At 42.1% G+C, this 12,290-nt stretch overlaps 1 long non-coding RNA gene across 1 annotated transcript; it reads right to left on the minus strand.

Annotated features, from left to right (window-relative positions):
- Positions 1-3,648: 3,648 nt before the first annotated feature.
- LOC142826934 (uncharacterized) lies at positions 3,649-8,265 on the minus strand. The gene is made up of 3 exons (XR_012901213.2): positions 8,137-8,265; positions 6,185-6,281; positions 3,649-3,869 (listed from the first exon to the last, which is right to left on the minus strand). It is a non-coding gene; the product is annotated as an uncharacterized LOC142826934 (long non-coding RNA).
- Positions 8,266-12,290: the final 4,025 nt, after the last annotated feature.

Consider the following 12,290-nt stretch of genomic DNA (forward strand, 5'->3'; position numbering starts at 1 on the left):
CAGGGCCTGATGAAATGCATCCTAGAATACTCAAGGAGCTGATAGAGGAGGTATCTGCGGCTTTAGTTATCATCTTTCGAAAATCATGGGAGATAGGAGTGATTCCAGAAGACTGGAAAAGGGCAAATATAGTGCCCATCTATAAAAAGGGAAATAAGAACAACCCAGGAAACTACAGATCAGTTAGTTTAACTTCCTTGCCAGGGAAGATAATGGAGTAAATAATTAAGGAAATCATCTGTAAACACTTGGAAGGTGGCAAGGTGATAGGGAACAGCCAGCATGGATTTGTAAAGAACAAATCATGTCAAACCAATCTGATAGCTCTCTCTGATAGGATAACGAGTCTTGTGGATAAGGGAGAAGTGGTGGATGTGGTATACCTAGACTTTAGTAAGGTATTTGTTACGGTCTTGCATGATATTCTTATCAATAAACTAGGCAAATACAACTTAGATGGGGCTACTATAAGGTGGGTGCATAACTGGCTGGATAACCGTACTCAGAGAGTAGTTATTAATGGTTCACAATCCTATTGGAAAGTTATAATAGTGGGGTTCCACAGGAGTCTGTTTTGGGACCGGCTCTGTTCAATATCTTCATCAACGATTTATATATTGGCATAGAAAGTATGCTTATTAAGACTGCTCTGGAGGATAGGGTCATAATTCAAAATGATCTGGACAAATTGGAGAAATGGTCTGAGGTAAACAAGATGAAGTTTAATAAAGACAAATGTAAAGTGTTCCACTTAGGAAAGAACAATCAATTTCACACATACAGAATGGGAAGCGACTGTCTAGAAAGGAGTACGGCAGGAAGGGATCTAGAGGTTATAGTGGACCACAAGCTCAATATGAGTCAGCAGTGTGATGCTGACAAAAAAAGCAAACATGATTCTGGGATGCATTAACAGGTGTGTTGTGGGCTGGTTAGGCCTCAGTTGGAGTATTTTGTCCAGTTCTGGGCACCGCATTTCAAGAAAGATGTGGAAAAATTGGAGAGGGTCCAGAGAAGAGCAACAAGAATGATTAAAGGTTTACAGAACATGACCTATGAAGAAAGGCTGAAAGAATTGGGTTTGTTTATTTTAGAAAAGAGAAGATTGAGGTGGGGCATGATAGCAGTTTTCAGGTATCTAAAAGGGTGTCATAAGGAAGAGGGAGAAAACCTGTTCATCTTGGCCTCTGAGAATAGAACAAGAAGCAATGGGTTTAAACTGCAGCAAGGGAGGTTTACGTAGGACATTAGGAAAAAGTTCCTAACTGTCATGGCAGTTAAACACTGTAATAAATTGCCCAGGGAGGTTGTGGAATCCCCATCTCTGGAGATATTTAAGAGTAGGTTAGATAAATGTCTATCAGGGATGGTCTAGACAGTATTTGGTCCTTCCATGAGGGCAGGGGCCTGGATTCGATTGCTTCTCGAGGTCCCTTTCAGTCCTAATATTCTATGATTCTATAATTCTAGATAATGCATTTTCAATTGAAACTCACAATATGAAGAAATATCATATTGCAGGTAGGAATATCACTGTTAACTTATTTTATTATGTATAGATAGGAAAGTAAATATCTTACAAAAATGAAAACCTCAATTTTCTGGGGGAGAAAAAAGGCTCACTGAAGTACCCTGCAAAACATAGTACATTTTACCTACTCTATCAGTCTTCTAAACTAAATTGGCATCAGCCTGACATACAGAGAAGTATACATATCATCCATAATATGGACTCTTGATGCTTTACATATACACAACAATAGGTGATGATATTTCTGTGTAGAATTAGCCAGGAAATTAATACCTATCAGAAAGGTTAAATGCATACTTGATGTAATTCCATTTACACAAATGGAAGGGGATCACAGAAGAATAATTTTATGAACATTGTTCTCGTGGACAGATTTTCTTGCCACTGAAGTCATCTTTCTAACACTGTTTTTTTAATCATGAAGCCATGTTCAAATGACTGTTTAAATTTGAAAAGATTAAGAGATTTGGTGGCAGGTCTTTTACACAAAGAAAAATCAGGCACATTATAGACAGTTGTTACAATTTGTTATCTACAGGAAATTATTTATAAAATGTGGTTCTACGGTGGTTGATTATATGACTGTCTCCAAACTTCATTTTAAACTTTATCTATCCTTACCCAGAGAGAACATGCAATAAGTATGTAGTTTAATTATTACAGTAACTCTAAGTTCCCTTGAATTGGTAAATGAATTGGACACTTCACATTATTATAAAGTAGTTGTTTTCTAGATTGATTTCTTCCCTTTTAAATGTTAGATAATATTAAACCCAGAATACAGGAGACTATCCTTTCAGTGTCTTCTTGCAATTTCCTCATATTAAATAACAGCTATTAGCAAAAATTTACAGTTAGGTACTTCATAAAAGGACTCAGGATAAATATAAAATTGTTCTTCTCTAATGTTAAGTTTCCACTATGAAGGTACAGGCAGTCCCCAGGTTATATGGATCCGACTTACATCGGATCCCTACTTACAAATGGGGTGAGGCAACCCCGCACTAGCTGCTTCCCCCCAGCAGACCAGGGAGACGCGAAGCTAGCACCCCTGCCAGCGGACCAGGGAGACGCGGAGCGGCTTTTCTCAGCAGACACCTCAGCTTGAGAATAAAGGACTGAGGGAAGTGAGGTGTGGGAGAATAAAACTGAGCTCTGGAGAAATGTTTGGCTAGAGTTTCCCCTACAATATGTACCAGTTCCAACTTACATACAAATTCAACTTAAGAACAAACCTACAGTCCCTATCTTGTACGTAACCCGGGGACTGCCTGTATAGCAAATAATATATAGTAAAATAAAAACAAAATACACAGAATATAGTACTGGAGAGTTTATTTTTTTTATTTTACTATTAGCAACAAAATATAGTTGAGGACAGTTTAATCTCTAAGTATATTAATTTGTTGGTAAGATAAGTGATAATAGCTCTGTCAAATCCTTTGGTTTGTGGGTCATTATAATGACAGGTTATAATGACTTCTCAGATCTATTACAAGATACACTACAGTCTAATGGATCAGATCACTGTACTAAAATTTCTTCTGCAATTTTTATTAAAAATTAGCTAGCACTATGGATGTGTGAACCTTGCAAGGTTAAAAGTAGCATAGATAAGCAACTTAAAGTCTGGATACTTGTTCAAACTTCATCAGCCTACAAAATCACTTTGCAATCTTGTGAGATAAGGCATTCTTGTGGGGCTCGTCTACATTGGCCCCTTTTCCGGAAGGGGCATATTAATTTCAGAGGTCGTAATAGGGAAATCCGCGGGGGATTTAAATATCCCCCGCGGCATTTAAATAAAAATGTCCGCCGCTTTTTTCCGGCTTTTAGAAAAGCCGGAAAAGAACGTCTACACTGGCCCCGATCCTCCGGAAAAAAGCCCTTTTCCGGAGGATCTTATTCCTACTTTGAATAAGGGCTTTTTTTCTGGAGGATCGGGGCCAGTGTAGACGCTCTTTTCCGGCTTTTCTAAAAGCCGGAAAAAAGCGGCGGACATTTTTATTTAAATGCCACGGGGGATATTTAAATCCCCCGTGGATTTCCCTATTACGACCTCTGAAATTAACATGCCCCTTCTGGAAAAGGGGCCAATGTAGACGTAGCTGTTCCCTTTACAAGGAGGCTTAAAACTATTTTCCTGAATTGGGGTTTGTATGCTGGCAATTCCTTTCATAGCTTGGAAGTGTTGAAGCACATGAAACTGGGGTGGGGAATAGTTAACCATTTGGAACTTTAAATAAGTTTTGCTTTAAATGTTGGTTGTAGGAGCATGTCTGTTCATCTTTTGCTTGAGACAGTATGTATATATTTTCATTTCTTCTGGACCCGCAACCTGTAAATAGTTCAGACATTTCAGTTTGTTTTGCTCATACATTGATAAATGGCTTACAGAGTTTCACTTAAGAAAAAAAATCAATGTTTTGATGAGCAATAAACATCTATAGGTATTCATTTCTATTTAATTCTGTCACTGCCATTGCTGTATTTTGATATACCTGTCATGGCACAGGACTAACTGAACTTCTGTGGCCTACCTGTTCTCTCCAAGTATAATCTGTCACATATTAATGGCTGTGTCTAGACTGGCAAGTTTTTCCACAAAAGCAGCTGCTTTTGCAGAAAAACTTGCCAGCTGTCTACACTGGCCGCTTGAATTTCCACAAGAACACTGACGATCTTATGTAAGATTGTCAGTGTTCTTGCGGAAATACTATGCTGCCCCTGTTCGGGCAAAAGCCCTCTTGCGCAAATGCTTTTGCGCAGGAGGGCCAGTGTAGACAATGCGGTATTGTTTTGCGCAAAAAAGCCCCAATGGCGAAAATGGCGATCGGGGCTTTCTTGCGCAAAACTGCATGTAGATTGGCACGGATACTTTTTTGCGGAAAAGTGTCCATGCCAATCTAGACGCTCTTTTCCGCAAATGCTTTTAACAGAAAAACTTTTCCGTTAAAAGCATTTGCGGAAAATCATGCCAGTCTAGATGTAACCATTATGTCTTTACCACTCTTGAGGTTGAATCACACAATTTTCTTTCTCTAAGATTAGGTCCTGGGCAATAGCACCTTGTGTACCAATCATAATTACTCTCCACATCTGACAGAGTTTGAGCACCTTGTGTATTTTCCTTTTGGAGTCTGTGGCCAGTGGTGAATATAATAACCAGGTATCCCTCTAAAGCTAAAGTATGTTTGTTCAATTGTCTTAACAGTAGTAACAAAGCATTTAGAAAAAAAGGATTTTAAAACAATCCTATTACACATGTGTATCTTTTCTAAAGGCTCCCTGAAACACTCTGTACCTTCAACTAGCACTCTGCAAACCACATATTCACCATTGTGATATGATTATGATATGTTATGAATAACCCATGCCTTGTGAGGAATAATTTAAGAAGTCTTGATCTGTTGATCATTACTAGCTTCTTGCATTACATATATTATCATTGTACATGAAGTTATGAAGACTAACTATATTTCTGTTACTGAAATGCCAATCTTTCAGTGGCATCAAAAGAGCGACTAACACTGACAAATCAGATTTATACCAGCCAGACAGGTGTTGAAGGCCCATCAGAGACTCCTCAGAGAGGACATGTACATTGGTGGTAACCTAAGCCTTATGTCACAGCAAGGATCTTTTGAGCATCGGAAGAGTAAAAATGAATATAAGTGAGGGTCATTGACATTACCATATAGCCTCTCCCCTCCCCAATCTCAACCTCTGGAAGATTGATTGAAAAACAAAGACTATGTACTCGGATGACTGCTCTCAGGCTCAGAAGAGAATACTGTGTATTCAGAAATGTAAACTTCCTCAAACATCCAGTGGAGTGAGAAAAGCTGTTTCAGTCACATCTTGCTTGGTTTGTTAATGTTTAGAATTTAGATTGATTTGCTATTTGTGTTTCTTAGGTGACAATTTTTTACCTCTGTGCCTAGCAGTTATAATCACTTAAAATCTGTCTTTCTGTGGTTAATAAACTTGTTTTAATGTCAATATTTTCCAGTGAATATGTCTAAAGTGCTCAGGGAATCTACTTATTAGAAAGTTTGATGTATGTTCACTGTCCTTTGATGAAGTGGTAAATTAATTATTGAGCTTGTATTGTTCCAGGTAATATGTAGAGCATATTGATGGCTGAGTGATCACATCACCTGTGGAGGTCTGTTGCTAGTCACTAGACTAGCATTGTGAGAGAGAACTCAGAAGAGTATAAGGGGCTTCAGTGTTCCCACCATCAAAGTTGTACTCCAAGGGGATGTAACATGCCATTCACAGTTGGTCTGCAAGGCTGGTTTAATTTCCTCATACACCCCTAGGGCACACCTCTGTCTCAGCCTAGCTCCTCCATATAATCCATCTCTCTTGAGAGAATATTCCTTTTTAAACCTACCAGAGATATTTTGATTTTTCCTGTGTGCAGATTTTTTATCCTATTGTCTCTTAATAACTCCCAAGTATTTTCTGCAAAATGGCTTAACTTGTGCCATTTTCTTTTTCTTCGTATTATTTTTTGACAGGCCCCAACCAAACCAAACCAATATATTCATATAGTAAGCACCACAATAATTAGATAAACATGCAATATTCATAAATTATTACAGAACGGTGCCAGATGTACCACAATATCTATGACCTTGCTATTACCTTGGTGATATTTCTGAATACCCCTGTCATTGGGCAGGTTCATTTTCATCAGAGGTTACTGTGTTTTTGTTCCTCTCCTTCCCACCTTCCATCTATTCTGTTGCATAAAGAATTTGTTTTTAAGCATAAATAATAGTTCACATTCTGCCATCACACTTTATATGAAATTCTTTTATTTTGAAAATCTCTCACACACTAATACATGAAGAGATTGACCTAAAGGGTGCCAGTGATCAGGCTTGCCTTTTTCTAGTGTCATTCCACTAGAGAGGGGCGTGTGGTTATTTTCAATTGAATGTAATGAATTGTTATGTAGAATGAAGGAGAAGGAACTTTCTACTGCTGCCACTCTCCCCCATTCATGTTCCAGCCACCCCTATGATTTTGAGGGGAAGGCATTCTTGGCTTATACTGTTTCTGCTCACTGTGTGGCAGGTTGGGAGTGTGCACGTGTGAATGTTCCTGTCACCTAACCAATGCCTGCCTCCAGGGAGTGGAGCAGGTGTTGCTTAGATGCTTACTAGAATGCCCTCACCTCCGGAAAAATTCAATTGACTTGGTGAGTGGAGAAAAAGGAATCTAATTTTAGTTTCTTACACCCTACCCAATAATATGAAAGCTGAGCCTTGAGCATCCTTAATTTGTGTTAACAAATATAAATAGGGCAATGTTGCCTGAGTTCTCAGCAGGTTCTGCTACCTTCACAATGCTGGCTGATGATAACTCATTGCATTAGGATAGTTACAAATTCAGTGGTATTAGTATAATATTTCTTTTGTTGGATATGTTTACCATTTTCTTTCCTTTTTTGCACTCACAAGACCTAGCAGCACTAAATAACATATTTCTGTAGGAAGATTTCTATTAGTTCTTCTCCCCATAAATAGTAATGCATCAATGCCTCTAATAAGAGCAGTCCTCAGGTTCAATTAAGCTAAATATGGCTCCATACCGCCAAAGCTTGCTTTCTGAAAAGATTCCTGGCAGTTTGTAGCCAGCTCACCCCTTTCTCTGTGTTTTATAGAAATCTGTTGAATCTTTATCATGTATAAAATCATCTCATTTTGAAAAACTATCCTGGAACTCTTCTTTGGCATATTTAGGTCACCTCAAACACGTCTAGCCAGTATTTCATATCTTGCACAACCTTGTTTCATTTTGTCAGTTATTGTGATATTTCTTGTATCTTGTAGCTTGATTATTTTTCAATGTTCTTCAAAATTTTCAGCATTGTTCAGACAGTGATCCTTGTCAGTTTGAAGTAAATCAGAAGCAACTATTAACCATAGCCCAGCTTGGATAGGGTGAGGAATCAGAGGACCTTCAAGAGGAAGATACAAACAAATAGCTATATATGTAGACAGTGCTGCAGTGCGTGTTGCTACATTTTCTTTTGGCTGGGGTTGAATCATTCGTGTTTTTCTCTGACAGTTTGTCCCCTTTGGATTCAATTTAACAATTTGCACCCATGTCATGGCTCCTTCCTCACTCTAGCACAATAAATGCAGGAGTGGGGGCCAGCAAAAGTACCCCAAAACCTTATCTACCAGGCTTTGGTATAAAACTTCCCCCCAAAATCTTAACGACCTAGACTTTGGGGATAAAATCCTGCTGCCACCACCCAAGTACTGATAAGAAAATCAGGGGTGAGATCACCTGGGAAATCTCACCTCTAAAGTACAACCCAGAACACAAAAATTAACCAATGGCAGGTTAAGAAAAGAAAAGAGAAAGCATTTTTATTATCAGTACAATATTCCTGTTGTGAGCATAATGACTAGATGGAAAAGTAACAAAGTAATATACTCATGAAGGAGAAACCCACCATGGACCAGGAGCTTAGTTACAAAAGGGAGCAAAAAGCATTTTTAAATGCACAGACATCAGATCCAATTTCCAAAACCATAAACCAATGAAACCTAACAGATTTATCTAAACTTTAGCCTACTTACAGAAGAGTGAAGAGTCTATTCTTGGAGGGAGACATTCTGTCTGTTCCCCTCAGAGAAACTGCCCTGGAGAAAGGAGGGAGAAACCAAACATTCCTTTGTCTTAGTTTGAAATTCCTATCTACATTCCTATTGGCTGAATCTACCTGACTTAGGGGATAACCCCTTAGTTCCCAAGCTGCTGGCTAACCCTCATGATCATCCCATTAGAAAGAGGAGAAATTCAAATGGTGCTTTAAAAAAAAAGTCAGTTGTTTACTTATTTTAGCTCTAATTCTAGAACACTTACAAGAAAATCAACATTGCTTATTATCTCTTGTCAGAACTGATTCTGCATTTCAGAGCTAAACTGGAAGCATCTATCTCTCTTTGAGTCCATTTGTCCTCCTCTTCTATAACAGCTAGGACCACCATATTTGGTATGCAGCTTCCTCTTATCCTAACTTAAACACAGTCAGAGTTTGGTTATGGCAGGAAAATGGACTGTGCCTGGACTGTGATTGTTTTCCATAAAATGGCAAGGGAGGGGGCTGACCAGAGGGACACGATACTGCACAGTCACCACTGGGGGCAGTGAATTCAGGGGACAGATGTACTGCAGAGTGAACCCTGGGAACAGTCACACCAGGAAGAGAGTGGCCACCTGGGAATGGGGCTCACCATCTTGCTAGCCACCAGCTCAGGTAAATGGCCTTCTGCCTCAACCCATTCCCCCGACCTGTGGCCCTCATAAGCATGTGCAGGACATTTCATTAGGGTGTGCACCCAAAGAATTTTTAAAAATGTACTTTGACCCCCGTTAGCCACACCCCTGACCCTGTTAGCCACTCCCCCTGATCCCCATTGGCCAAACCTCTGGAGGTAATACTCTCCTGGCAAGATGGACACATGACCAGAAGTAAAAGGTTTCATGTGACCCCCCCAAGGACTTTTCCCATCATCCTCCTACCAATAGTGATTAGTTTGCCCCTCTCCAGCTTCCCTCATGCAACTATCCTGAAGTTGCATTACCCCAATTTGTGTGACATTAACGAGGGGGCAGAGAGGGAGAAGAGGCTGCGAGAAGTGTTCCCTCTAAGAGTTTCCTCCCATGAGCAGAATGAATTTTGTGTTGTGTACCAGTACTGAGTTCATGTGGCTTCTTTGCATGTGCCACTGTGGCACCCAAGTTATTAATAAATATCTCATAAGCCTCTACCTTTTCCCTCTGCTGCCATGTCTCCTCTTCTTGCTCCATCAGCTCCCCTGGAGCCTGCTGCCCCCCAACCCCTCACCCTCCTCCTCTGTCCTGACTCCTGCCCTTCTCACTGCCCTCAGCCCTCCTGCGATCTGCCTCCCTCCACCAGCCCTTCACTCCTCCAGTAGCCCCACTATGATCATGTGAGCTACCCCTCCTCATCCCCTCTCCTAACACTTCCCTCTACACACCTGCCCTGCCTCTCTTCTCTGGTGCTGGTCCCTCCCCTGAAGGTGTCTGCCCTTCTTCTTCACCCCAGAATCCCCTGGCACCTGCACCTTCCCTTACCCCTGCACCCTCCTGGTGCCTCCCCCTTCCCTCACTGCACTTGTCCCCTTTGCCCTCTTTTTCCCTGATGCCCACCCCCTCACCGCCCTGTGCCCCCATTCCTCTCATGCCCCTGTGCCCTCACACATGTCTTGCTCCATCCCCACCTTTCTAATGCCCACCCCTCCTTTCAAGCCTCCCAGCACCTCCCTCTCCCCCCTCTAACCACCAATGCGCTTACTCTCTCCTCTCCCAGCATCACCCTGTCCATCCCTCCCACTGACACCTCCCCTTCTGCCCTTTTCCTCATTGTCTCCACTTGGCCCCCTGGCATTTGCCTCTCCTCTACCCTGTCCCTTGGTGCCTTCCCCTTTCTTCTCCTGACCTGCTCCCCTCCCCTCAGCACAAGCCCCTTCCTCTCCCACCCCTTCCTCTTCTTTTTCCCCCTTCCTCTCCCCTCCCCTCTCTTCTTCTTCCCTCCCTTATCTTCGGCTTCTGCCTTCCGAGTCCTGGGGCTGGAGTCAGAGCTGGCCCAAGCTACAGGCCAGCCAGGCCCTAGCCAGGCACCTCCGGGGGCCGCACGGTGCTGCCGGGCTAGGCAGGGGCATCCCCGGGGTGCCTCAGGGGCACTGTGCGGTGCTGCCAAGTCAGGCTGCGGTGCCCCCGGGTGCACAAAGGGCAGTGCTGCCGGGCCCAGGGTGCAAAAATGGCTCAGGCTAGCCAGCGTTTGTAGTCAGGCTCCAGCTCCTTCTGGAGCTGAGCCGCATGATTTGAAAGTCCTGGGCCGTGACATCACGCCATGCCCGGGCATCTCCCCTCTCACCTCTTGTGCGGCGTTTGAGCATGTCGCGAATGCGCTCTCTCTACCCCACAGTGCCCTGTTGATGGCAGCAGGGAATTTAAAAGTGACGGTCTGCTGTGCCCCGTCACAAATCCCTCTCCTCCTCCAGCAGCCGCTAGCTGGCCCAAGACATTAGGGTGTGCCTGCCCTACCACCATGCCTCCCCACAGAGCACCACAGGGAAAGGGAAACATAGCTCTGGCCCCCACCCCAGAACCTATAGCTGCCCTGCCAACACCACTAGGCTTCCCATCATGGCCATGCTAGCAGGCTCTGACAACCTTCTGTCCTGTGTGCCCCCCCCCCCCTTCTGTTACTGGAACCGGGCCCAGGGAGTGCTTCTAGCAGGCCTCTGCAGTGCATTCCCTAGTCCCAGGCCAGACCCGGGGAGCACTGGTGGAAGGACTGCATGACCTCCAAGCTGGACCCAGGCAACACCTTGTAAGCATTCTAGTTGTGAAATAAATGTTACTTGGAATTAATATTAGTTTAATTGGGAGCACAATATGGAGCATATCGTAGAATCAATGAACTTTAAAGAACCTCGAGAGGCACTATCTAGACCATCCCTGGCAGGTGTTTATCTTACCTGCTCATAAAAAATCATCAATGATAAAGATTCCACAGCCTCCCTAGGCAATTTATTCCAGTGATTAACCATGCTGACAGTTAGGAAGTTTTTCCTATTATCCAACCTAAACCTCCCTTGCTGCAATTTAAGCTCATTGCTTCTTGTATTGTTCTCAAAGGTTAACTAAAATAATTTTTCTCCCTCTTCCTTGTAACAACCTTTTAGATTCTTGAAAGATTTTATTGTATCATCTCAGTCTTCTCTTTTCCAGACTAAAAATTTCCAGTTCTTTCAGTATTCCCTCATAGCTTGTGTTTTCTAAACCAGTCATCTTTTTTTCCAATTTTTCAACATGTTTTTTGAAATGTGATGCCCAGAACTGGACACAATACTCTACATGAGGCCTAATCAGTGTGAAGTAGAATGGAAGCATTACTTCTCATGTCTTGCTTACAACACTCCTCTGTATACATCCCAGAATGATGTTTGCTTTTTATTCAATAGTGTTACACTGTTGACTCATATTTAGCTTGTGGTCCACTATAATCACTAGATCTCTTTCCACAGTAAGCCTTGCTAGGTAGTTATTTCTCATTTTGTATGTATGCACCTGATATTTCCTTCCTAGGTGGAAAACTTTGAAATTGTCCTTATTGAATTTCATCCTATTTGCCTCAGATCATTTTTCAAGTTTGTCCTGAACATTTTGAATTATAAGCTTTCCTCTAAAGCAGTTGCCACCCCACCCAGCTTGGTTTAATCTGAATACTTTATAAATTTTACCTTTTTTTTCATTAAATAAATCAGTGTTTCCCAATTTTATTTGGCTATGGAACCCTTAAAAAAATACTGGGGGAAACTTGTTGACCAAAAAAAAAAAAGACTGTGGCGACCCCTTGAAATGGTGGACCTGGGCAACCACCCAGTGCACCCGCCCCTAAGACTAGCTCTGGAGGGGCGGGGAGTGATCAGGTTCTCATGAAACCCTTACTTTCACTTTGTGGAACCCTGGTGTTCCACGGAGCACTATTTGGGAAATACTGATCTAAATAATTCATGAAGGTATTGAACAGAATCAGACACCTGGTAGAATCCCTCTCTTTATGCCCTTCCAACATGATTGAGATCCACTGATAATTACTCTCTGGGAATGGTTGTCCTCCCAGTTATACATTCATCCATTATTAGCTTCATCTAGGTTATGTTTCCCTAGTTTGTTATTGAGAAGATCATGAGAAACC

This window comes from Pelodiscus sinensis, chromosome 1 (genome assembly GCF_052426305.1).
Source record: "Pelodiscus sinensis isolate ZL-2025 chromosome 1, ASM5242630v1, whole genome shotgun sequence".
NCBI classification, from domain to species: Eukaryota; Metazoa; Chordata; order Testudines; family Trionychidae; genus Pelodiscus; species Pelodiscus sinensis.